General features: G+C 39.5%; 1 long non-coding RNA gene across 1 annotated transcript; it reads left to right on the top strand.

The window, feature by feature from the left end:
* Nucleotides 1–1,885: 1,885 nt before the first annotated feature.
* LOC114282128 (uncharacterized) lies at nt 1,886–2,858 on the top strand. Its single transcript, XR_014331646.1, has 2 exons — nt 1,886–2,002; nt 2,556–2,858. It is a non-coding gene; the product is annotated as an uncharacterized LOC114282128 (long non-coding RNA).
* The last annotated feature ends 23,157 nt before the right edge of the window (nt 2,859–26,015 follow it).

Below are 26,015 nucleotides of genomic sequence, written 5' to 3'. Positions count from 1 at the left end.
TCTTTCCTGTGCCTAGTTCTGGTTTGGAGAAAGGCAATCGAGGTGGATTCATGTACTTGAAGTGTGGTCAGTTGGGCCACAAGTCTCTAGCATGCTCGTGGAGAGAAGGAGGGCAATAACTGGCACAATTTTTGACTCGTTCTTAGATCTAGAGCCAAAAGAGAGGGCATCCACCTACTTGTTATCAGTATGGGCAAACCTAGAACTTCAGGAGGCGTTTTCTTTTGTCAGGAGGCACATTTGGTGTGTCTAGTTCGAGGCAAACACAAAGTCATCTGCTAGCTCAGTTAGTTTAGACCTCAAGGGCTAATTAAGGAGCCATTTTAGCTCAGTCCGTTCATCAGGCCTACGCTCCGAGGGGTGAGCAGGTTGATCAAAGGCCTCTAGGGTGTGTGTATGGTGTTACTATGCTAGATTAGTTGCCGGTACCTCTTGTTGGGAGAGGTACCTTTTTGCTATTCAATTCCTTAGCCAATGTGTTAATTGATACGGGTGCATCTCATTCCTTCATTTTTGTCTTCCTTTGCATCTACTTTGGGGTTGAAATGTGATCAGTTGGAGTCTCCTCTGTTCATTGAGACACTTGTTGAAGGGTAGAGTGGCATTGGGTCAAGTATGTCGGTCTTGTGAGATTGAGGTCGCATATCATTGACTCTCTTTTGATTTTGTTGTTCTTGACATACATGCTTGTGATGTAATTTTGGGTATAGATTAGTTGACTTACTTTCGGGCTTCGATAGAACACCACCGTAGGAGGGCGTCGTTGTGCACATCATCTGAGGATTGTTTTTACTTCCTGTGCGACTGCGGTGTTAGTTTTATTCCTCTGTTGTATGACCTAAGGGTCAATGATAGTTGAGTTTCTTTTTGCCATCACGATAGCTGATAAAGGTAGTGTGATCCAGAGTGATTTACTAACAGTGGTTTGAGAGTATCTACAACAACCCTAAATTGTGATTAGACACTAAACCATGATTAAGAATGCCTAATCAGTAATTAAAATGAAATTTTATGTTAATTGCATGAGTTATGAGGTATTTGCATTATATCTGTTTGTTGTAGAAATATTTGTCTATGTTTCTGTTCTGTTCTGTGAATTGAAGGCTTTAGCAGCATCTAATTACGAAATTGACTGAGATTACATGTTATTTGGGATTTTTAAAATTTTATGGTAGGTTGAATTGAAATTCAATTTGTAGGTAAGAAATCCTACCCTTAAGTTATGTGGTTGACTCACTTAATTTGTGGATTCCAAAGATAATGAAAGATTAATGCATGAAATGAACTAATGAAGTAGGAAAGAAGAAGATTAGAGCATACATGTGTATTTCATAGTATTTTGAAGTTCTGTTTGAACTTAGAACTGTAATCTAGAAATTCCAAAATTTGTAGCCTTCACTCGAGCTGTGAAGTCTGCGCTTGAGTGGATAATGCAAGCTCCCAGTAGTTTTATAGAGTTTGGGGTTTGGCTCGAGTGACAAAACCTGCACTTGAGCGACTACCCTTACTTTTGACACTTCGATCAAGCGACCAAAGTTGCGCTCGAGTGTAAAATGAGAGCTCCCAGAAGTTTTACAAACTTTTGCAAACCACTCGAGCAATCGAAGTTTTGCTCCAGCGGAGACCCTTTTTACTTAGTCTTTGGCTCAAGCGATCGTTGAACGTCCATCGAGCGGGAAAATCATGTAACTAGTACTTTTGCAAACTTTGTAGACCGCTCGAGCAACAAAAGTTGTGCTCATGCAGACTGCCTTGTTTTCAAAAATTTGACTACGTGTTTCAAGTTACATTCGGGCATCCTCATTGCATCCTAGGCATTCCTAAGCCCTAAATAAGATATAATAATGAGGATAAGACTTAGACACACACTAAGAACGAAACATAATGAGTTAAGTATTTTCCAAGCGTGTGTTTCAATGTGTATCTGTTATTTGTTTGTGTAGGTCACGCACCGTAAGCTATTCGATCTGTCTGCTCTGTCTGTCTGCTGTTGGAGCCAACTGTGAGTAATAACTTAGTAAAGCTATGCTCAACTTTATTTATTTTCTATATGATGAAATAAGATCTATTTTCTAAAATGATATGTTCTGTACAATGAATGATTGTCCAATTTCTAACATGTCTTCGTGGCATCCTTAGCATATATGTTAGCTGTTACCCTATATCGGAGGTTCCATTATGGAACTTAATATGTCTGCAATCTGTTACCTGTATTGGAGGCTCCATCATGGAGCTCAGCAGATCTATTATCTGTTATTCGGATCCGGAGGTTCCTTTATAGAATTGATTACTTATAACCACCATCTGTTCTGTATCTATTCTATGTATGTTCTTTATCTGTTCTGTTAGCATTAATGGATGTACCACGTATGATTAAGCATGAACTCTGATTTCTATATATGATTTGAATAACAATGTAAATATGGATCTGCTTCTATTTCTATGATAAACATGAATCTGCTTTCTGAATCTAATATAGGGCATCATTCATTTAAACCCCTTGACTCTGTTATTATTTACTAGGCTCTCGCTCACTCTATTATCTATGTATGTAGGTGATCAAGCACGTGACTAGGCTCAATAATGGCAACTTGAAGATCTATTTTTTCGGCCAACCCTTATGCCTCCTAAGGAGGTTTCAGAAAAAGTCATGTGGTCAAGTTTTGTGAATTAAGTTTAAGACTCTGTTTTTTTTTTTCTCAAAATCCGAACAAGTTTCCATCTATCTGTATATTGGGCTAGTCCTAACTTGGTTTATTTGTACATGCGTGTGACGCAAGACTAATATATATATATGACGTAACATTTTGCCAAGATAAAGTTTTAGTTCCAGTCCCATGTATGCTTGCACAGCTCAATGGACTATGTATATTTTTTATCTGTTTCTACAGCGCCTTATTATGTATTAATTTGGTCAGAGGCCTTTGGTAAGCCCATGATTATTGGCCGGTTACGACGCTAAACCTATAGGGGCTTGTTTGGGTCGTGACAGAGTGGTATCATAGTACAAGTTATACCGTACCCACGAGTCCATATGAGTTATAGGATGTCTTAGAAAAGAATTAAGGACATTTCATTTACATGTGTCAGTGTGTGTTAATTTCTGTAAATGTGAAAACTGAGTTTGAATATGAACATATGAAATTGAAAAGAATGAATCGAAATTAAATACTCCGAACACTGTGAACAAGATTATTCCTATGTTTATTATTACCTTGTTTACTTATAGCAACATGGAAAATATAAGAAGTAATGATGCAACCAAATCTTTTGAAGCCTGAATGAGCCGAATGAAACAAATGCTTGCAGCCTTAACAGAACATTTGAGACAACAACCTTTGCCTCCTTCGCCCTCTCCGGTCCAAGCAGAATTGGTGAAAAATGACATCATCAGTTTGACTCAGAAATTCAATAAGATGAAGCCACCAACTTTCTTGGGTGGAATTGAGCCGTTGAAAGTCGAGTCATGGCTACTTGAAATGGAAAAGCAATTCAAAGTGTTTCTCTGCTCCAAGACTCAGAAAGTTCTCTTGGCCACCTATACCTATAAAGATGAAGCCTAATGATGGTGGTTGCTAATTTGAAATGACAATGGGAACATGACATAGGTTCAATTCAAAGAGATCTTCTACGATAAGTACTTTCCTTAGTGCTTTCGGAATCAAAATTTTTCTAAATTTCAAGAACTCACGCAAGGCAATATGTTAATAGCAGAGTACGAGGCCAAGTTTACGGAGTTAGCTTGCTTTGCAACATACATGGTTGACACGGACTGCAAGATAGCCCAAAAGTTTGAAGGAGGTCTAAATCTGGATGTCTTTGATCGGGTAGGAGTGTTGAAACTGCCTAAATATGTAGATGTTCTTATCAAAGCCTTCATGGCTGAAGGTAACCTAGCAGCTATGAAACAAACCAAGACCCTAACAATAAGAGAATGGAGAGGTAAGAGATCTGGGTACAGTTTCAGAAAGGGCCACTCTTTTGTGAACAAGAAGCAAAACACGGGGTCTACAAGTGGCTCAAGTCAGAGTAGTGGGTCTATTCCAGTTTGTCTTGATTGTAGAAGGAAGCATAGGGGTGTGTGTTACCGTGCATCTGGTGCTTGTTTCCGATATGGCCAGACAGACCATGTAGTGAAAGATTGTCCGCTTGGGTCTGATAATGCCAACTATCCTACGGCAAGTTCAATCGGATCCGCTTCTGCATCTAGAACAAATACGAGAGCTAACACTAGGAGAGAAACTTTAAGACAAGGCTGAGTTTTCGCACTAGTGCCTGGTGATGTGTAGAACACCGAAGCTATGGTGTCAGGTATAATTTCAATCTATGCTCAGAATGCATATGTGTTGATAGATTCTGGCTTTACACATTCTTTTGTGTCGCATGCTTTTTCAAGGAAATTGATTAGACCATTAGAACCTATGAATTATTTACTATCTGTATCTACACCATATGGAGGTTCTATGGTATGTGCTTATGTTTATCTAGCATGTGATATTGTGATTGGTGATGTGACATTGTATGTTGATTTATTGCTATTGGGTATTGATCATTTTGACTGTATACTTGGTATGGATTGGTTGATGAAGTATTTTGCAACTATTGATTATGTCAATAAAACTGTTGTGTTTCGATCACCTGGTATACCTGAATTTGTCTTTGTTGGGAATGGTTTAATTTCTCTATCGTACTTGATTTTCTTTTGTGTAAGCCAGGAAATTGTTAAGAAAAGGGTGCCAGGGTTACTTGTGTTGCTATTTGAATGTGACTTCTAATAGCCCCAATGTAGAGAGCATCCCTATGGTGAATGAATTTCCTGATGTGTTTCCAAATGATTTGCCCAGAGACTTAATTGAAAGGGAAATTGAGTTTACCATTAATGTTGTACCTGGAACGCAACCGATTTCTTAAACCCCATACCGAATGTCAACCTCCGAATTAAAAGAATTGAAGGTTCAACTTGAAAAACTACTAGACAAGAAGTTTATCTGACCGAGAACTTCATCTTGGGGTGCCCCAGTTCTGTTTGTTAAAAAGAAAGATGGGTCTTTGAGACTATGTATAGATTATCGGGAATTGAACAAAGTAACTGTCTAGAATAAATATCCACTATCCCGAATAGATGATTTGTTTGACCAACTCCAAGGAGCCCAGGTGTTTTCCAAAATTGATCTTTGATCCGGATACCACCAATTGAAAGTTAAGGCAGAAGACATAGAGAAAACCGCTTTTCAGACTAGATATGGGCACTATGAGTTTTTGGTAATGTCGTTTGGGCTAACTAATGTACCTGCAGCATTTGTGGACTTAATGAATAGGGTGTTCAAACATTTTCTTGATGAATTTATAATTGTGTTTATTGATGATATTTTAATCTATTCTAAATGCAGGGAAGAACATGAACGCCATTTGAAAACTACCTTACAGTCCTTGAGAGAAAATAAATTGTATGCAAAATTGTCCAAATGCGAGTTTTGGCTTGACTGTGTAACATTTCTGGCGCATGCAATCAATAAAGAGGGCATCTCTGTCGACCCACAGAAAATTGAAGCTATTGTGGATTGGCCAAGACCAACTAACGTATTCGAAGTCAGAAGCTTTTTGGGACTTGCAGGTTACTATCGCAGATTTGTAAAGGACTTCTCCAAACTTACCATGCCATTGACACAGTTGACACAGAAAAATGTGCCGTTTGATTGGAATGACCGAAGAGAATCTACTTTCCAGGAGTTAAAGACCAGATTAGTGACTACACCAATTTTTACCCTACCTAATAGTACAGTCGAGTTTTAGATTTACAGTGATGCTTCATATAAAGGCTTGGGGTGTGTGTTAATGCAGAATGGGAAGGTAATTGCGTATGCTTCATGAAAACTCCGGCCACACGAGAAGAATTATCCAACCCATGACCTTGAACTCGCAACTGTGATTTTTGTTTTAAAAATTTGGTGCCATTATCTGTATGGAGTGACTTGTGAAGTGTATACTGACCATAAGATCTTGAAATATTTCTTTACTCAGAAGGAATTAAACATGAGACAGAGACGATGGCTTGAGCTAATAAAAGACTATGACTTGTAAATTCTATACCATTCAGGGAAAACAAATATAATAGTAGCTGCTTTGAGCCTTAAATCTATTAGGAATTTGTCATGTTTTCTTATCGATCAGAATGAATTGTTATGTGACTTGGAGAGAAATGAGATTCAAATTGTGTTATGCGAATAGGGTGGAATTGTAGCTGCCATCTCTGCCCAGCTTGCAATTATTGAAGAAATTAGAGAGAAACAACTTGACACAAAACTGAGGCCGGGATTTGTATTTGAGAACAGTGTACTGAAATTTTGAGATAGGCTTTGTGTATCGGATTGTTTTGACCTAAGAACACGTGTTATGACTAAGGCTTACAATTTGAAATTTGCTATGCATCGGGGTAATACGAAAATGTATAAAGATCTGAAACAAAATTTCTGGTGGCCTAGAATGAAGAAGAGTATTGTTGACATTGTAGCTAAATGTTTTCATTGCCAACTAGTAAAAGCCGAATATCAACGACCCGCCGGACTACTTCAACCGCTCCCAATACCGGAATAGAAATGAGAGCAGATGGATTTCGTTGTTGGACCCCCTCGCTCCTCTCGAGGTATGGATTTTTTCTAGGTCATTATGGATCGTTTAACTAAATTTGCCCACTTTTTTTTTTTTTGTCAAATCTTTGTATAATGCGGATAAGTTGGCAAATTTATATGTAAATGAGATTGTGAAATTACACGGAGTTCCAGTTTCCATAGTATCTGACAGAGATCCTAAGTTCACTTCGAGATTATGGCAGAGTTTGCAGTGGGCTTTGGGGATTGAACTGAGACTAAGTAGTGCTTATCATCCACAGACAGACGACCAATCTGAACGGACCATTCAAACATTAGAAGACATGTTACGGATGTGTGTGTTAGACTTCCAAGGAAATTGGGAGGCTCATCTACTGTAGACCGCCCGAACTTCCTCCGCGCGCCCCCCTTTTCGGAGAGGGCGCGGATTTGGGGTTCTAGCTACTACAGTTTGGACTCTTGTCACGGTTCTGAATCTAATCTCACAAAGTGCAATGTAAGACTGATAAATCACTAAAGAGTCCAAATCCGGCAAATCGTTTTGGAAAATCAATTTTAATCAAGAAGTGCTAAACATGGACTACTTTGCCAGATTTAAGAGTCGGCACCTAAATATTTTGTTTTGGGAAATTTAGGAAACCCTAACTCGTGCCTAAGGCCACGTGTCCGTCATCACCAAAGTTACCTCGGCTCGGGAACTTGGGTACGAGGAGGGAAGGTCATGAAATGAGCACCTCCTCTCGCCCGATGAAAGGATCAGCCTCTACTAAACATGATATGTTGTTTTGAAAACACATGTGTCCTTATTCCAATTATTAGCTAACCTTACTAGGTGATGCGTACAACACACAAGTATAGACTAAATCATTCAATTTGGAACAAAACATCTCATGTTTGTTTTTTGAAAATGGTTTGAAATTGCTACTCGCAAGTAGGCTAATGCGCGGATTTGCCACCCTCAAGTGGGCTTAAAACATGATGATTTGCCACAACCAAGTGGGCTTAAAATGCACATTTGATGAATTGTTCCAATTCAAGTAATAAAGCCTTCATCCACAGGCATTCATGCAATTAAGCATATAAGGAAATAGCCTCATGGCAAGCATGCTATCATGGCAATATGCAATCACATTCATGCAATATGCTAAAACGTAAACACTTACAGTGTACTCCAACCCAAAATAGAAGCTAGTTAGTAATCAATGCATGATCCTAGCTATGTCAACAATGCCTAATGCAACACATGCAAAATGTAACTAAAATAAGCTCAGCTAGCTAAGATGGCATATGAAAGCAACATTTGATAACATGCTGTTAAACACGTATTCAAGTAAATGTATTGAAATACAATGTAGTTTGAATGATGCGCCGAGCCCGGTGCATGCAAGACAAATGAATGATGCACGCATGCAAACATAAGGTATGCTAATCAAAACATGACCTAAACTAACCATCGAAAGCGGTTAAGTAGAAGGGAGAAAGAAATGGGGGTTGGAAGACATGCACACACGCACGCACGCACCCTTATTACAACAATACGCCCTCTCGCAGGAGGGTCCGAATGAAATGAAAGCTAACTAGTTACGCTAATTAAGCTAACTATTACAAATTACTACATAGATCTATTAGCTAAGCACGTTAACTAATTAAGTATAGAACCAATGAATTAACTAGCTAAGCAAAGCAGTTAAAAGGCCTCGAGGGCGAGGGATGCATGCATGCTCGGTCGCGTCCTCCCGAAAATCCATCGCCTTGCCTCAAGATGCCTCTTTTTGCACACCTTTAGACCTCTGAAAATTGTGCCAACTTCCAGGTTGATTCTGACCCATCTCAGGAACATGCTGAGGGATGATCAGCCAGAGATGGTGGCCATCGGCTAGTAATGATGGCCGGTCGGCAGGCTTTGATGGCCGGTCGGCTTCTCTGGTGGCCGGTCGGCCACTGATTCCCTGAATTTCCTCCTTTTGCTACAGCAGAGCACAAATAGAGGCATGGCAGTGTATTTGCAAGGAAATGTGTGTACCACAACACTCCTTATCATTTCTCAAACTCAAAGGAGTGTGGTACTCGACTCTCGGGTCACCAACCGAGTATTGCAATGCACGATGGCCGAGAAGCCGGGTTTGTACAAGTCAATGAATACACAAATAACACACAAGACTCAAGAGGCCTCCATCCTATAATGCACAATCAAGGGGGACGGCGACCAAGAAACGTGACACGTTTCATCATTTCAAGTATGAAATGTCTCATATTTCTTGTGTTTGGATTAACGTTCGATCCAAACCCATGCAATACAACTCAAACATGTTATCTTGGCATGTTTTACTTGGTTCAATTTTGTTTACTCATTTTAACTTACCAATTAATCCTTTAATTGATTTGTCCAAATGTGATTGTCCTCTAATGGGAAAGATGGTCTAAACCATAAGTACCTTAATCATGAAAGAAGCCTCATGCTTTTGGTTAGTAAAAGCCCTCAAGAGAAGGCTAAAACCATTAGGCATGAGAGCCTCAATTCCATGCTCAAGCCAACAAGGGGCTCAAGACCTCTTTCAAAACAAATGAAGGAGTGAAACATAGAGTGCAATGGCATAATTTTCAGCACTGAAATGACATGCTAAATGGCTTAAAATCATGGAAATGATGCAGACAAACCATGCTTGAAGTCAAAGGCATTGAAACTAGCAAAGAGCATAGCACTATAGGCATACAATACTAAGCCTAAATGACCAAACCAACCCCGGACAGAGGTTAAATATGCCAAAACAGTGGCTGAAATATACTAAGATGAAGGCATATAACACAAGGAAAATATGCACATTTGATGGCTCGTAAACAAGGCATGAAGACACAACTCTCAAACACATTGAAGGAGTGGAAAATGTGAGAGTGTGGAAATGACATATGCTCTAAAATTACATACCAAATGAAGCCATATCATGCACACATCACAAATATAGCATGCTAGTAGTCTCAAAACTCAAGACTAGTGAAGCCATTTACACTATAGCTATACAAAGCAAGCCCCAAAAAGCCAAGAACACTCAAAACAATCCTAAAGCATGTCAAAATAATGCCAAAAACATGCATGGAGTATAGCCAAGACAAGCTAGAATGAAAGGCCAAAACACCAAGTACACTAGGCTAATGAGTGAGATTGCACTACAAGCACATGAAGCATGCAAGAGGTGACCAAACCAGCCCAAAACAGAGTTATATCAGGTCCTAAAAGTCACAAAAACATGCTTGAAAAGAGCTAACATAAGCCACGAAAAGATGCTACTTTATAGTGCTAATAAGGCATGGCATGGAGAGACAAGAAGGGGAGGCTATCCCCTCCCATTTGGGACCTCAAAACAAGCTTTTTGTTACTGAAAATCCCCTGGATTTCAGTGGTTAAAAGGCCAAAAAGAGATTGTTTGAAAAACTTTGAGAAATGGCTCAAAAGGCTTTACAAGCCAATGAGCAAAATGGAGGAAACACCCCCTAGCCAAACAAGGCTTAAACCATCATTCTAGAACCTCAAAATCAGAGTTTTTTTATAGTTCAAAACTAGCCTCAAAGTAGTCCAAAACAATGGGAAATGGAGGGTAAAGCAAATGTGCAAAAACAAGCTTGAAAGGGAGAAGTGCTTACCCTTGAAGCACCTTGAAGCACAACAGCAAAACCAGCCAAAATCAGAGCCAAAATCAGCTTTTTTGAGCTCAAACAAAGTCCCAAGCTACCTTAGCCCAAAGATGATCAACTTTGGTTAAGGGTCTCTTTGCAAAAGTGTAGGAAATTCTCACTTCTAAGCCTAAAATAAGAGGAGAAAAAGAGAATTCTAGAGAGATGAGAATTTGCTCACAAATCATCTAGAGAGAGAGGATTCTAGAGTGAGAAGCTCCCAAATTTTCTAACTCTTCAATATGTTCTAACCCTCCCAAAACAAGAGATATGGCTTTTATATATAGCAAACACAAGAGCTTGGGTCGAAATATCTAAATTGGGACAGCTGGAGCTTGTGTGGAACAGCTGGAGGGAAAAGATCTTCAAAAAAATATGAGTTTGGCCGACCTACTACTTTGTTGGCCGACCAGCTACTAATGTTAGCCTACTACAAATTCAGCTCTGCAGGTCTGACTTCAAATGGACATAACGCCTTCATCTAGACTCCTTTGCAAGTCATTCTTGTGTCTAAAATGAAGCCCCAGAAGTAAGCTTTAAAATTCCAAGTGTGCTAAGAGATATCCCTCTTTTAGTGAAGACAGTTCATTTCCGGCTCAATCGGATTGATGCCTAACTTCAACCAACCATATCTCCCCCATCCGGACTCGGCTTTAGGAGATTCTTGAGTATAAAATGAAACCCCGAAAGTCTTCTTTCCAATGGTGATGGCCTCATAGCTTAAATCCAAGTATACAAAAGGATAGGCCCAATTTAGCGAGGACTGCTCGTCTCTCTCTTAACGATTCATACCTAACTTCTTCCTCAACTAGGTTTCTTCCCTTCACTCCTCTTTTCTTCAACTTCAAACCCCTAGATAAGGTGTTTTGAATTTTTTTTCAGAGATTTCATCTCTCTTTCATTCATTTCCACTTTGTCCTTGCTCGGTTTGTCGAAAAACGCAACATTTAACAAAATGCGAGCGTCAGAACATCGCAGAAACTTTGTTTGAAAAATGTTTTGAAAGAAAGGGTTTTAAGGTCTAAAATCTTTGGTCAAAATAGTTTTAGTCCAAAAATGGGGTGTAAGGTTAGGATTGGACTCTCCTTGCTGAAGAAATCGACCATTTGGTACTGCACAACTTTCACCACCAAGTAAACCATCAGTAGCGCCTAAGTCTTAAGGCCGGTCAAAAATGGTGTGTCTACATCTACCTTTGGCTAAATTTGTATACAACAACAGCTAACCTTTAAGCACCAGTATGGCTCCTTCTGAAGTCCTATATAGTAGGAAGTGTCGTTTTCTAATTTGTTGGGCCAAAGTAGGCGATAGACCATTATTGGGACTGAAAATGGTCTAAGAGACAATTGAGAAAGTGAAGCTAATATGGCAACATTTGAAAACCGCAAAGAGTCGGCAAAAGAGTTATGCAGATGTCCGAAGGTGAGACAGAGAATATGAGGTCGGAGACCATGTGTTTATAAAAGTGACTCTAATGAAAGGTTGGACATGGTTTGGAGTGAAACGCAAGTTGGCACCAAGATACATTGGGCCATATGAAATTCTTGAGAAAATCAATTTGGTGGCATATCGAGTAGCCTTACCGCCAGTCATGGGGCAGATGCATAACGTGTTTCATATTTCTATGCTTCGGGATTATCTACGAGATCCGTTACATGTGATTGAACCAACCCATGTGCTTTTGAAAGATGATTATCCTTATGAGGAGCGACCAATTCAGATTGTTAATCAAAGGATCAAAAGGCTAGAAAACAAAGAAATTCCATTGGTAAAAGTTGATTGGAAAAACCGCAGAGGAACATATGCAACTTGGAATACTGAGGAAGATATGACGAAAAGATACCCTGATTTGTTCCCTCTAGATTCGACATTCTTTCAAACTGAAGGTAATTCGAGTTTGAGGGACCAAACTCTTTAAGGGAGGAAGACTGTAACAACCCTGAACTGTGATTGACCACTAAACCATGATTAAGAATGCCTAATAAGTAATTAAGATGAAATTCTACGTTAATTGCATGAGTTATGAGGTATTTGCATTATATCTGTCTGTTATAGAAACATCTGTCTATGTTTCTATTCTCTTCTGCAAATTGAAGGCCTTATCGGCAGGTTGAATTGACTGAGTTACGTGTTATTTGGGAATTTTAGAATTTTATGGCAGGTTGAATTGAAATTCTATTTTGAAGGAAATAATTAGATTATATTCAATTAGACTTAAGCTTAATTATCTATCTTTAATTATATTTGATTAAACTAGCCTATATAAGGATAATTGGACTCCACAAGCTCATTTTAGACTTATTCATTTCCTCATTTTTGAGCCTACAACCGTTGAAGAGAGAGAAAGTAGAAAGAAATCAAACTCGACTAGGGAGATTGCTAAGGAATTTGAAGGAATTGGCTTGAACTTAGTTAGAATTTGAGAAATTGGGAAGAATCACTCAAGAATTCAAGGAATTGAGGTTTTTAGGTAAGAAATCTAACCCTTAAGTTATGTGGTTGACTCACTCAATTTGTGGATTGAAAAGATAATGAAAGATTAATGCATGAAATGAACTAATGAAGTAGGAAAGAAGAAGATTAGAGCATGCATGTGCATTTCATAGTATTTTGAAGTTAATTTCAAGTAATTCTTCCATGCATGTCATGTTTTCAACTTAGTTTTGAGACTTCATCATGTTTTCCATCAATTTACCTTATTTGAGCATGATTTGAAAGGTTAAGTTCAAAGAAATTACATCCGTGTTTGTATCATGAGTTTTGAGTTTGAATTTAACATAATTCACTTGCTTTTGGGCTTTGATTTTGCGAAATGATTTTGAATTCACAATGTTTTACAAGTTTACACATGTTTCCTTAAGTTTTATCCCCAAAAGGATGTGTTTTGAAGTCTTGAAGTTGAGTTTGAACTTAGAACTACAATAAAAAAATTCTAGAATTTGCAGCCTCTGCTCGAGCGGTGAAGTCTTCGCTCGAGCAAATAATGCGAAGTCCCAGTACTTTTGACCCTTCGTTGAGTGACCGAAGTTGTGCTCGAGTGTAAAATGAAAGTTCCTAGAAGTTTTACAGACTTTTGTAGACCGCTCAAGGAACCGAAGTTGTGCTCGAGTGAAGACCCTTTTTACTTAGTCTTTTGCTCGAGCAACCGTCGAGCCTCCGTCAAGCAGGAAAATCATGTAACCAGTACTTTTACAGACTTTGCAAACCACTCGAGCGATAGAAGTTGTGCTCAAGTGGACTGCCCTGTTTTTGAAAATTTGATTAAGTGTTTCAAGTTACATTCTGGCATCCTTATTGCATCCTAGGCATTACTAAGCCTTAATTAAGACATGATAATGAGGATAAGATTTAGAAACACACCAAGAACGAAACGTAATGAGTTAAGTATTTTCCGAGCGTATGTTTCAGTGTGTATCCGTTATCTGTTTGTGTAGGTCATGTGCCATAAGTTATTCGATTTGTCGGCTTTGTCTATCTGCTGTTGGAGCCAATTATGAGTAACAACTTAGTAAAATTATGTTCAACTTTATTTATTTTTTATATGATGAGATAAGATTTGTTTTCTGAAATGATATGTTCTATATAATGAATGATTATCCAATTTCTGACATGTATTCATCACATCCTTATCATATCTGTTAGCTGTTACCCGGTATCAGAGATTCCATTATTGCACTTAATATGTCAGTAATATGTCACCCGTACCGGATGCTTCATCATAGAGCTCAGCATATCTATTATCTGTTACCCGGATCTAGAGGTTCCTTTATGGAACTGGTTACTTATAACCATCATATGTTTTGTATCTGTTCTATTAGCACTAATGGATGTACCACATATGATTAATCATGAACTCTGATTTCTATGTATGATTTGAATAAGAATGTGAATGTGGATTTGCTTTTGTTTTTGAGATAAACATGAATCTACTTTTCGAATCTGATATGGGGCATCATTCACTTAAACCCCTTTACTCTGTTATTATTCACTAGGATCCCGCTCACTCTATTATCTATGTATGTTGGTGATCAGGCGCGCGGCCAGGCTTAATAATGGCAGCTTGAAGATCTATTTTGTCGACCAACCCTTGTGTCTCCTGAGGAGGTTCCAGAAAAAGTCATGTGGTCAAGTGTTGTGAATTAAGTTTAAGACTCTGTTTTCTTTTATTGAAATTCGAACAAGTTTCCGTCTATCTATATATTGGGCTAGTCCCAACTTGGTTTATCTGTACATGTGTGTGTAACGTAAAACTAATGTATATATATGACGTCACATTTTGCGAAGATAAAGTTTTAATTCCAGTCCCATGTATGTCTGCACAGCTCAATGGACTATGTATGTTTTATATTTGCTTTTGCAGCCCCTTATTATGTATTAATTTGGTCTGAGGCCTATGAAAATCCTAAGATTACTAGCTAGTTACGATGCTAAACCTATAGGGGCGGGTTTGGATTATGATAGTATCCGAATGCCTTTCTGGAGGATCTTATTGAGTTGCCATCATATAGAGAGATTGAGTTCTCTATTGATTTGGGGCCAGGCACGACTCTTATTTTCATGACAACATATAGATTTGTGCCAGCTGTGTTGCGTGAGTTAAAAGTACAATTCTTGGATTTATTAGACAAGGGCTTCATTCATTCTAGTACCTCGCCCAAGAGAGCACTGGTTCTCTTTGCGAAGAGGAATGATGGCACTTTGTGGTTGTGTCTTCACTATTGTAAGTTGAACCAAACAACTATCAAGAGCAAATACCCATCATCGATAATTGATGACTTGTTTGATCCGCTGAAGGGATCTCGTTATTTTTCAAAGATCGATTTGAGATCAGGGTATCACCCATTGAGAGTGAAGGAAGAGGACATTCAGAAATTGGCATTCGTACGTGATATGGCCACTATGAATTCTTATTGATGCCTTTTGGGATAACTAATGCACCAGCTTCATTTATGGACTTGATGAATCAAGTCTTTCATGAGGTTTTAGACTGATTCGTGGTTGTCTTCTTCAACGACATTTTAATCTACTCACCTTTTGAGGAGGAACATAGAGAACACTTACGGGTTGTATTTGGGTTGCTTAGAGCACATCGTTTGTATGCCAATTTTGAGAAGTGTGAGTTTTGGCTCAGTGAAGTTAAGTTTCTAGGCTATGTTATGTCCGGGAAAGGGGTGATTGTAGATTCATCTGAGATAGACGCTGTACAGGATTAGGAACAACTGAAGAATGCCTTTAAGATTCGGAGTTTCTTGGTCTAAGCCAGGTATTACCAAAGTTTTATAAAAGATTTCATGGATAAAGTTTGTGTGGAGTGAGACTTGTGAAAAGTTGTTTCAAGACCTTAAGATTAAACTTACCACTACTCCAGTGTTGATTATTCTAGAGAGAGGCTCTGGTATTCAGTGTATTGTGATGCATCGCGAGAGGGATTGAAGTGTGTATTGATACAGGCTTATGGCTCATGGCAATTGAAAACCCATGAGAAGAACTACCCTATGCATGACCTGGAGTTAGTAACGGTGATTTTTGCCTTAAAATTCTAGAGGCACTATCTGTATGGTGAGAGATTTAAGTTGTTTTATGATTATAAGATTCTGAAATATCTATTCTCACAGAAGGATTTGAATTTGAGGCAAAAAAGATGGATAGAGTTTATTGAGAATCACTTCGAGTTGCATTATCATCTGAGAAAGGCCAATGTTGCGATCGATGCTTTGAGTAGGTGTAGCTCGACTTTTTCACGCTCTTCTTTCGAAAGTTCGAAATATAAGCCTTATAGTTCGAACTCCCGCGGTTCGGAATCTAATCTCACAAGTGCAATGTGAAATTGATAAACACCAAAGAGTCCAAATCTAGCAAATCTTTTGGAAAATTGATTTTGAATCAAATTGCCAAAAATGGACTGCTTTTCCAGATACAGAGTCGCCACCAAAATATTTTATTTTCAAAAATTTAAGAAACTCATGACTCATGCCAAAGGCCACATGTCCGTCATCACCAAGATTGTCTCGGCTCGAGAACTTAGGTACGAGAGGGGAAGGTCATAAATGCATTTGAGCACCCCCTCTCGCTCGATCAAAGATCGGCCTCTATTAATCATGTTATTAATCCTATGTACATTATATGATCTTGTTCCAGTTTATTAAGCTAGCATTACTATGTGATGCACACGCACACAAGTATAGACTAATTTGCAAGAATTGAAATATTTCGATTCGTGTTTATTTTTTGAAAATTGTTTCAACTATGTACCACTTGAAAAGTGGTCGCATATAAACATTTACTTAAATTATTCGAATTCAAGCAAGAAGCCTTAATCCACAAGCATTCAAGCAGTTTATCATTTAAGCAGTTAGCCTCATGGCAAGTGTAACAACCCTAACCCATGATTAACATTAATTCATGCTTAATTACGCCTAATAAATAATTGAAGTGAAATGTTGCCTTATGTGTGTGTATATATATATATATATATCTGTTTAACATAGAAAGATCTGTTCATGTTTTCATTTCGGTTTACGAATTGAAGGCCTTGTCGGCATCCGATTCAGAAATTGACTTGATTTATGTGTTAATTGGAATTTTTAGAATTTTATGGTGGGTTTAATTGAAATTCATTTTAGAACAATTAAATTAGAATAATTAGTGCTTCATTAAGACTAATTAATGAATTCCTTAAATCCAAGCCTAACTAAGGCACTAGTGGACTCTTATATGCACCCCCACACTCTCATTTCATTCTTTTTTGAGCTACAAATGTGAGGAAAGGGAGAGAGACCAAGTGAGAGTGAGTTCAACAAGGGAGACAGGGTAACTTGCAAGAAATTGTTGAGTGTGAAAAGGATTTGAGAGTTTCAACTTCAACACTTGTGAACTTAAGTCTGTAGGTAAGAATTTTATCCTCAAGCCTTGAAATCTAGACTATAATGCATGAACACAAGAGAATTATGTTGATTGATGCCAGAATTGAGTTATAAATGAAAAGTATTGAGCCATACCAACCATGCATGAATGCATATTTTCTCACATTTTGAGTTTAATTTCCAAGAATTCCCTCATCCATGTCTTGAATTCACCTTTATTTTGGGAAATGATCAAGTTTCATGTTGTTTTGTAGCATTTGATCATGTTTTGAGAAGCTTAAGTTCAAAGAAATTCATGCATGTCATGTTCATGGATCATTCATAAATTTTAAGTTGAATTTTTCATAATTGGCAAGCTATTGGCCATGATTTCTTGAAAAGATCCTTAATTTATGATGTATTATGAATCTATAAGTGTTCCTTAAGTTTTGGCCCAGAAAAATCAAGTTTTGATGCTTTAAGATTGAGTTTTGACCTTTGGAAGCAAATTTGGAAATTCCAGAATTCTGCTTCCACGCTTGAGCGTAGGATTCCATGCTTGAGCAACCATTCTGAGTGTGTGCACTTCCGCTCCAGCGACCATAAGTCCGCTCGAGCGTGAAATGCATGCTCCCAGAAGTTCATGTGTTTTTGCAGATCGCTCGAGCGATAAAAGTCACACTCGAGCGAGGGTCTGAGTCTTACGCTCGAGGAAGGATCGAGCATCCGCCGAGCTTGAAAATCGAGCAACTAGTACTTTTTTAAAATTTGCAGAGCACTCGAGCGTGAAAAGTTGCACTCGAGCGTCCCCTCACATATTGCATGTCCGCTCGAGCAGGGTAAGCTACGCTCGAGCGGGGACCCTATTTCAGAAAATTTGGCCAAGTGTTTCAAATGCATTTTTCTTACATTCTCATTCCATCCTAGGCATTCCTAAGCAATGATTAAGACTCAATAAGAGGTTAAGATCTAGAAACACACTAAGAATGAAATGAAAGAAGCTAAGTACCAATTGAGTGTGTGTTTCATTATGTGTTTCTACTACGTACGTGTAGGTCACGCGCAACAAGACGTTTGATTTGGCCATTCTGTCTATTTGCCTTGAAGCCATCAGTTAATTGTGAGTAATGACTCTGTAAAGTTATGTTTAACTTTAATTATTTTCTGATGATATGAAATGATCAGTTTTTCCGAATTGTGATGTTTTGTGTGAATGAATGATCGCCTAAATTTCTGAAATGTATTTGTGGCATCCATAGCATCATGTGATATTTTGTGTTCCTTTATGGGCTATCGGAATGCCTTTTGGCTGTCCCTTTATGGGTCATTGCAATGCCTTTATGGCCGTCCCTTTATAGGTTATCGGAATGCCTTTTGGCCGTCCCTTTATGGGTCATTGCAATGCCTTTATGGCCGTCCCTTTATAGGTTATCGAAATGCCTTTTGGTCGTCCCTTTATGGGTCATTGGAAACGTCTCTGTGCACATGAGTCATCGGAATGCCTACATGGCTGTCCCTTATGGGTCATCGGATTTGTTAACGTTAATGGATGTGCCACGTACTATGATGTGAAAAATATGAACTTTGAAAATGAATATGCATAAGACTCTGATTTCTCATTCTATGATGAACATCATTGATTAAAACCCCTTTACCTTGTTATTATTTACTGGGCTCCAGCTCATTATTTATATTATGTATGTAGGTGACCAGGAGCAAGACCAGGCCTAGAGTTGACGGTCTATGTTTCTGTTTTGTCAGCCAACTACCGTGCCTCCCGAGGAGGTTCCTTTTGAGAAGTTTATGTCAAGGCTTTAGTTGAGCTTGTTTTGTATATCTGTACTTGGGCTAAGTATCCTTTAGCTAAGGACCCATAGCATCATGTGATATTTTGCATCCCTTTATGGGCCATCGGAATGCCTTTTGGCCGTCCCTTTATGGGTCATTGCAATGCCTTTATGGTTGTCCCTTTATGGATTATCGGAATGCCTTTTGGTCGTCCCTTTATGGGTCATCAGAAACTTCTCTGTGTACATTAGTCATTGGAATACCTACACGGCTGTCCCTTATAGGTCATCAGATTTGTTAACGTTAATGGATGTGCCACGTACTATGATGTGAAAAATATGAACTTTGAAAATGATATGCATAAGACTCTGATTTCTCATTCTATGGTGGACATTATTCATGAAAACCCCTTTACCTTGTTATTATTTACTGGGCTCCAACTCATTATTTATATTATATATGTAGGTGACCAGGGGCAAGACCAGGCCTAGAGTTGACGGCCTATGTTTCTGTTTTGTCAGCCAACTACCGTGCCTCCTGAGGAGGTTCCTTTTGAGAAGTTTATGTCAAGGCTTTAGTTGAGCTTGTTTTGTATATCAGTACTTGGGCTAAGTACCCTTTGACCCTATCTATGTAATTGGGTGACGTAAGACTAATGTATTTTTGACATTACATCTGTATATATATATATATAAGTTTGTTTTGAAAATTTTTATCCCATGTATGTTTGCACAGCTCTATGGACTATGTTAATTTTGTATATTTGCTTCCGCAGCCCCTATCTTATGTTATCCTGTTCAGAGGCCTTTCGTAATCCAAGGATTATTAGCCGGTCATGACGCTAAACCCATAGGGGCGGGTTTGAGTCTTGATAGCAAGCATGCTAAACATGGTAACAATCACATGCATGCAATTATGCTAAAGCAGGTAAAGGCTCACCTAGTACTCCAAGCCAAAATAAACAAAAGAGTTAGAAAAATGCATGATCCTAACTTTATGCAATATGACTAATGCAACACATGCGATATGCAACTAAATAGGCTCGGCTGCTTAACATGGCATTTGAAACAATTTGATAGCATGCGGTCTATGCACGTATTCAAAGAAGTATTTAAACTAACAATACAATTATAATGATGAACCGAGCCTCAGTGCATGTAATACAAATGGATGCAAACATGAATTATGCTAAACAAAATGTGATGTCCCTAAACTAACTATTGTAAGCTAGTAAATAAAAAGGAGAAAGATGTGGGGTTGGAAGACGACCACATTATTACATAGCGCTCTCACGAAGGAGAGTCCGAATGAACTACGCTAATCAACTAGCTAATTAAAGTTAAGCTAATTAAGCTAACTATTACAAACTAAAATGAATAACTAAACTACTTAACTAATTATTACAACACTTGAATTAACTAACTATTCTAGTTAACTAACTAATTAAATAATTTACGCAAGTGCAATTAAAATAAGTAATTAAACTAAACAACTAACTACTATGCCTCAGGAAATGAGGGATGTTCATTCGCATGCCCGGTTGCCATTTGAAAAGCCACTATTTTGCTTCTGAATGCCTCTGTTTGCATAGTTGAACACCAACACTGTTGCCCACATCTAGAATAACTCTACTCTGCCTCAGAAACACACTGCTCAATTTTTCATCAGTGGCCGGTCGGCCAATGATGAAGGTTGCCGGCCACCAGTGATGGTCGACCGACCATCTGTCAGCCACCTACTGGCTATGAAAGTGGCCCACCGGCCATTGATGCACAGGTTCATCTTGCACCCCACATTTCATTTCAGATATGTTTATTGCGAACACTGATCAATCAAATGCATTTGCAGGCATCCATCGAGTACACAGGGAGCGCTCACGAGCTGATAGCCTCCTTGATGGGCATGGTACAGAGGATGGAGACGTTGCTCGGCCTCCATGGCATCCCAATAATTTCTTTAGTTTGCACTCCAGATATCAAATTTTCACTGATACACTGACATTGACATTTCAGCTATAAACTTCCCAAACTGCATTGATACATTGCATTGGCATACTGCATTTATACACTGTACTTACACACTATATCTGACTTTTGCATACACTCATTGTGCATACCATGCTTGCATCTGATACACACACTGAAACTGATATGTTGATAACTGTCCTTTTCAGATCCCATCCATATCGATGGCTCTAGCAGCAGTAGCGCCAGCAGCGGAAGTACCTACTCCAGTAGCAGGGAGGAGAGACAAAGATAGGGGCACTCGAGACCGGAGTAGTACTCCAGAGCCCATCTTACGTGATGATGATACTGAGACCAGTGATTTTGAGGAGGCAGCGAGTCAGCAATCTGAGCCGTCTAAGAGTGGAGACGATGATGCTGACTCAAGTTCCAAGAGCGGAGGTGCTGATGCCAAGGAGGGATCTGGGGTAGAGAGCGGAGATGATGCCAACTCTGGTTCTAGCTCAGAGACTGATTCAGACAGTGACGTTGATGGAGATAGTGCCCCAGAGTTCTCTCCTCCAAGGAAGAGGACGAAGAGGGCCACTCGCGCCTGAGGCTACTGGCGCTGATTTTTGTAGTTTTGCTTAGTTTCTTTTTGTTAGTAGCATTAGCACTTGTATAACCTCAGATAGGTTCTTTTGTTTTAAAACTTGTACTTCTCTTTTGTAAAAAAATCATGATTGGAATAAATCCTCGCAGTTTTTTTTGAAAAGTGTGTTGTCATTTTTGCATCATGAGCACCATACTTGCATGAAATGGACATGGAATTGAAATGGCCAAGGGCCCTTGACTGAAACAAAATTCTTAATCGGGTAATGAATCGACCAACAACCAAAATACAAAATGCAACATACAACTCAATAAACAAAACAAAACAACTCATATACAACTCAACAAACTTGCTAAAACCAAAAAGACTCAAAATAAGACCTTAAAACACACAAAGAGCAGAACAAACCACATGCTTTCAGCATTGTTCAACACAAAAGTGGATAACAGTCCTGAAAGAAAGGCTGCCAGCCAGGAAAGGAGCTTGCCGGCCATATGGCGGCCACAAGAGATGGCCGGCAAGGTAGCCTGCCGGCCACTTGCCGGCAATCAATGTGAAGAACCTCTAGATTTTTGACAGCTGGCTTCCATTCACTGCCTTATCTTCTACAAAAGGTTGAACTTCATGATTTTTTCTCGAGAACTTTATTTCAGCTGCAATTTCTTCACAAATGGAACCATTTTTCATCGAAAAGCTCTCAGACTAGATTGCGACTTTGGATGATAAAGAAAAGGTGAATTTCTAGGGTTTCGGTATAAATGCACTTTTTCCTTTGAGCCGAACTCCACTTTGTTTTCCGTTCCTTCATGCCGCGACTAGATGATAGGACCTGATTACACACGTCTTTAGCTTCGGGGGACAATAAATATGCCTGACAATTGAAGAATTCCAGGCGTTAATAGAATCCCAACGCGACGAGGAAATCATACTACAGCCTCGTTTTGGCTATGCCCAAGCTTTGGGACGGATGTGTAGGCTTACTTTGCACGAGGCTAGATCTCTGGCCCACAATGGAGAGCTAGACATTCTCAGTTTGATTCATTGATTTTTCGACATCGGAGACTGTGACAACCTTCTTTGGTGGGGTTTTCGGCAGCATGCCCTCTGCTTATGTATGCTTGCTTATTTTCTTCTTGCCCCTAGTTTTGGCGGGTTTAGCATTCATTTGATCGAAGTGGCTTAAGGTTTGAAAGAAGGCAAGAGTTGCATTAGCTTGGCGTTGGTCGAGACCTTGATGGGCCTAGACGCCTTTCATCGATGGGAGACTATTAGATTCGTGGGGAGCCCGCTACTTCTTTAGGTAATGTTTCCCACTCTTTCTCATATGTGTCTTATATGTGTTTCTCACATCACTCGGCACTCATGGTCTGTTTTTCTCTCAAAGCCCTTTTCTCACTTTTCTCTCAACATACATCTCTCTATTCTTTAATCTCTTTTTTCTTTCATCCCTTCCCAGGTGTGGCTTATGGATAAGTTGAAGGTAGTAGACTCTTGCCCGGAATGCTCAGCTCATGGCTATTTCTTCTACCACCGGCTAGTAGATTTCGCGAATGAGGGATGATGGTGCCATTGGATGTGCAACAGATTTGCTGCTGACATAGCTTGGCGCTGCCCCTGGCTTAATCTGATCAAGATGAGCTACAACAAGGCTCGACAGCCCAGCATTCAGTTGATCCGCCTGGCACACTATGTATTCTACTTCCTGTTCAGGTTCAGACGTCAGTTTGGGCATGATCAGACCTACCCAAAGGAGGAGGTAGAGTACCCAATATCATTCCCTATCTGAGGTTCACATTTGGCCAGGTACCTCACTATTTGGGGGACGAGAGAGCTTCTGGCCCTTGCCCCTAGTTTCAGTTGCGCCCTTTCTAGTGAGTGTTTGGCTTGGCTCGAGGATAAGGCACAAGCCGGGCCCACTTTAGCTTCAAAAGCTTCCACAAGCACAAGCGGTGGACGCAGGAGCACCTGATTTATTTATACTCCTAGTTTATTGCTTTGATCTTTCTTTTCATGTTTTTTTAATGTAATAAAAACAACTTTGATTTGTATCGAAGAGTTGGAGAACTTTGCATTGCAATCAATGAAATTAAAGTTGTGAGTACTGGAAATTTTCCCTTTTGGTCCAAAAATGGTCTAAGTTGTAAAAGGTAAAATTTGAACAAAATCAACTTTTATTAAAACTTTCCAAAATCATTTTCGAAAAAGATCACCACTTGACATGCACAGAATCAATCTTCAAGATGTACAACCCCGAATTAGAAGATCAGAATTGCCCCTTGATTGAATATCACTATTTAGACTTGTAACCAGCTTTTCTTTCAGAGTAAAGATCACAATCGAGCTCCTAGGTAAAGAACAGACAAAGATGACCTGATCAGACACATAGATAGGACAGTTGACTTGGAGGTGTTTACGGCTGAACTTTAGGATAAAGTTGCCTACGTATCCCGAAGATGGGAATCAGGCCTTACATAGTTCGGTTCAGGTTCACTCGAGTATTAACTCTCTTCTTTTACGCTCTAACTTTTGCCAAGGCCGCCCTTTAGGGTTTTCAACATTGCGAGCTCAATTTTTCTTTATTTCTAATTTTTAATGCTCTAACTTTTTCCTAGGTTGCCCTTCCTGGTTTTTGGCCTAGCGAGCCTCTCAGCGATAGTATTTCTTCAACATCTCTATGTTAATCGGTTGGGAAAATTCTAGGCCATCCAAGTCTATGAGAATAACAGCTCCACCCGACCAGATAGTTTTGATGATGTAAGGACCAGTCCAATTGGATCTGAACTTGCCCCTAGGGTCATGAATGGGAGCTTGGTTGTCTTTTTGCACCAAATCCCCCTTTTTGAGATTTTGGGACTTAACCTTCTTGTTAAAAGCCCTAGCAATCCTGCGCTAGTAGCCCTAACCGTGATACAAAGCTTTCAGCCTTCTCTCATTGAACAACATCAACTCCTCAAACCTGCTCTGCTGCCAATCTACCTCTGCTATTTGATACTCAACCATAACTCGCAGCGACGGGACTTCTATTTCAATTGGCAGAACAGTTTCCATCCCACAGAAAAGAAAATAAGGAGTTGCCCCTGTAGACGTCCGGATTGAATTTCTATAACCCCAGAGTGCGAATGGCAATTTATCTAGCCAGTCCCTATAGCTCTCAACCATCTTCTGCAAAATATTCTTAATGTTCTTGTTGGTGGCCTCAACAGCTCCATTGGTTTATGGCCGGTATGTCGATGACTTGTAAAAAGCCACATTGTATTTCTCCAATAAGTTTATCACTTCCTTCTTGAAGTGGAAGCCATTATCTGAAATGATCTCGTTTGGGACTCCATATTGGCAAATGATGTTGTTTCTGATGAACTTAGCCACATGCGCTGCTTTCAACACTGCGTAGGACTGAGCTTTTACCAACTTTGTGAAGTAATCAATTGCCACCAAAATGTATTCATGCCCATTCGACCCTTTTGGTGTGACTGCACCAATGGCGTCGATTCCCCAGACTGAGAAAGGCCATGGTGAAGTCATGTTGTACAGTTTTGACGGCGGGATGTTCATGCGATTAGCATGAATTTGGCATTTGTGGCATCACCGAACAAAACCAATACAATCTTCCTCCATTGTAGACTAGTAATAACCTTGCCTGAGAATCTTTCGGGCCAGCGTCACTCCGTTCATGTGCGCCCCGCACTCTCTCCCATGGATAGCCTCCATCAGGCGCTTTGACTCCTCTTCTTCGACACACAACTTGTGCATTCCCAGATGACCTCTCTTGCACAGTTTACCTCCACAGATAATAAATTGAACGGCCATTCACCATATTGCCCTTTTGTCCGTGGCATATGCCCCTGGTGGATGAATCTCCTTTTCTAAGAAGTTCCAGGTATCATAGCACCGAGGGTTTTGATCTTGCGCATCATCTATTGCGGCGATAGTCTCATAGGTAGGTGTTTATCTCTACTCAATGATAATCGGACGCATTCGAACTTCAAGGGATGTCTATCATAGATGATAGAGTTGATAAAGCGTCAGCGAACCTATTGTTCTCCCTCAGTAGATGTGTGAATGTTAGCTTTTCAAACCTAAGAATCAGAACATTCAGGGTCTGGTGATAAGCCTTCATCTTTTCTTCTTTGACTTTCCAGTCTCCATTTGATTGAGAAACAACTAGGTTTGAGTCCTCGATCACGTCCAACCTTTTTGCCCCTAGTTCTAGGGCAGTTTCAAATCCAATGATACACGCTTCGTATTTTGCTTCATTGTTGGAGACCTGTAGACACGCCCGAACGTCCCGGGAGAATCTCGTTTTGTTCATTGGGCTCACTACAGTTCGGACTCAATGTCACGGTTCTTAATCTGATCTCGCAAAGTGTAACACGAGATTGATAAATCACCAAAGAGTCCAAATCTGACAAATCGTTTTGAAAAACTGATTTTTAGAAAGAAATGCCAAACATGGACTGCTTTGCCAGATACAGAGTCACCACCTAAATATTTTATTTTGGGGAAATTTAGGAAACCCTGACTCGTGCCTAAGGCCACGTGTCCGTCATCACCA

The sequence above is a fragment of the Camellia sinensis genome, chromosome 6 (assembly GCF_055761805.1).
Source record: "Camellia sinensis isolate YWXY chromosome 6, ASM5576180v1, whole genome shotgun sequence".
NCBI lineage: Eukaryota > Viridiplantae > Streptophyta > Magnoliopsida > Ericales > Theaceae > Camellia > Camellia sinensis.
The sequence above is the reverse complement of the archived record's forward strand: the minus strand, read 5'-3'. Positions and strand labels throughout refer to the sequence as shown.